The following is a 1829-nucleotide window of genomic DNA, read 5'->3' as shown; positions in this document are numbered from 1 at the left end:
AGGGGGGGGTAAATGAATAAAATAATAATATATAAAATGTGGGTGAGTGATAGGATGAGTGAGAGGGGAACGTAAGTAAAATGTGGACCAATACCTCCAGCGCAGGAATCGTCAGTAAAAACATGGCCTAGAAACATGTGTTAGTGAGCCCCAACACCACTCCTTGGGCACCAAGAAGAAAATGTCCTCTGACAGAGCAAAGATAATGAGTCAGACAAAGCCGATAAAATACCTAAACAACATGGCTGCTGAAAACAATGAGCCAACAACGATGAATTTGGCTATTACTCCAACAGCAAAACAAATCCTTAAACTCTTTCTCAGCGCTCATAAGAACTTGACTTCGAGGTACCCGCACTTGCAGTAGAAAAAGCGACCGGTAGCACGCAGTCAGTAGAGATATTATTGATCAACTGGGACTGTCAAGCCAACAGGACGGCCCCCGTGTCACGGGATCAATCGCGGAACACTGGGCATTCGCTAATCCTCCTTCAGAGTAACCCAGGAATAAATGCTGCAGCAGCTGAGAACTACGACGCCTGTGCCACGGGCCCTGTTTTGTTTACTGGAACTGTAGAGCACTTAAGACTTAGGAGTACGTACGGAAGGCATTAACCTGTTAAGGTTATGATCTGAATACAGTGCGCAAAAATATGCCAATTCTTCTGTATGTAATAACGACTTACAGAAATAGCACTTGCTGGGAAGCTATAGACAAATTATGAGCTAAAACTTACTGAATATACACAAATAGATGCCAGGAATCGCCTGTCATGTTGGATACCTTCCATATGCGGAATACTCGTATAAAAAGGCACCAGTGGCTATAGATGGCTTCCATCCATTCACCCCAGAATACTGGTCTTTTTTTTCATACGTATATTAGCTTTATAGGTTTAATTAATTTCTTTTCTAACTGACTTAACGAGTCATATTGCGTCCTTTGGGATGAGTATGAACAACTTTATAACTATAATCCGTAGGCCTATTAGCCCAATCAAGCCGCAATCTATAATAAAATTCTTCAATATGTTATACACACAAGAACTACAACCCATTTCTACAAAACAACCAATATACAAGAGTTCGAGTGTAGAAGGGGGACATTCTGATCATTAGTAAAACAAAAACAAAAAAACCAACAAAACAACGAAAACAAAAACAAAACAAAAAACCCCATAAAAACCGCGAAGAAATATTTATTGCCCTCTTTATGAATCCATAACTTAAAGGGGAAAAACAATCGTCAATAGCGTTACGAACATTCCCCCACGAGAACTTCGAGTCTGTCGCAGAAGTCTTGGAATTTTTCAGTTGTACAATGTTACTATGTTACTAATTCATTGCTACGTTTTTGAAGGTATTATTTCACGGCTGTGGAATTCTTGACTTTTTTTTTCAAATTCTCAATAACTTGTAGATACTTTCTCATTCTCATACTCTTGTAGAGCACACGTGTGTGTGTGTGTGTGTGTGTGTGTGTGTGTGTGTGTGTGTGTGTGTGTGTGTTGGGGGGTGGTATTGTTAAACAGACGCTTTCTTTAAAAAAAAGAGTTTTTAACAGTGATAAATGTCATACCCATGATATTCAAGAATCTTGATAGTAATTTAACCGACGAAATTCGAACGTTCTAAAAAGGATACGCAAATTTCTTAGGCTTGTTGCAGTTACAGAAAACTGTTTAGTAGGCGCGAGAGCTTCAGAACTGCGGGTGGGCTTTGGATATCAGAGAGCCTGAACTGCTAAGAAAACGTGACGTAGCCTATTGTTTGATGAACACTGTAGCAACACTATGCAATGGAGGCCGAAAGGGGAGGGGGAGGGGAGA

The 1829-nt window shown here is 40.2% G+C and overlaps 1 protein-coding gene across 1 annotated transcript in view; it reads right to left on the bottom strand.

Moving 5' to 3' along the window:
• The window catches only part of LOC101845020 (coiled-coil domain-containing protein 39), a gene marked incomplete at its 3' end in the record, with an annotated part of 14070 nt that extends 13258 nt beyond the window's left edge, over window positions 1-812 (bottom strand). Inside the window, 1 exon segment of the mRNA XM_005104359.3 lies at window positions 738-812.
• Between the last annotated feature and the right edge of the window lie 1017 nt (window positions 813-1829).

This window comes from Aplysia californica, unplaced genomic scaffold (genome assembly GCF_000002075.1).
Source record: "Aplysia californica isolate F4 #8 unplaced genomic scaffold, AplCal3.0 scaffold00416, whole genome shotgun sequence".
In the NCBI taxonomy this organism is placed as follows: Eukaryota; Metazoa; Mollusca; class Gastropoda; order Aplysiida; family Aplysiidae; genus Aplysia; species Aplysia californica.
Note: the sequence above shows the minus strand (reverse complement) of the source record. Positions and strands in the feature narration are given on the sequence as shown.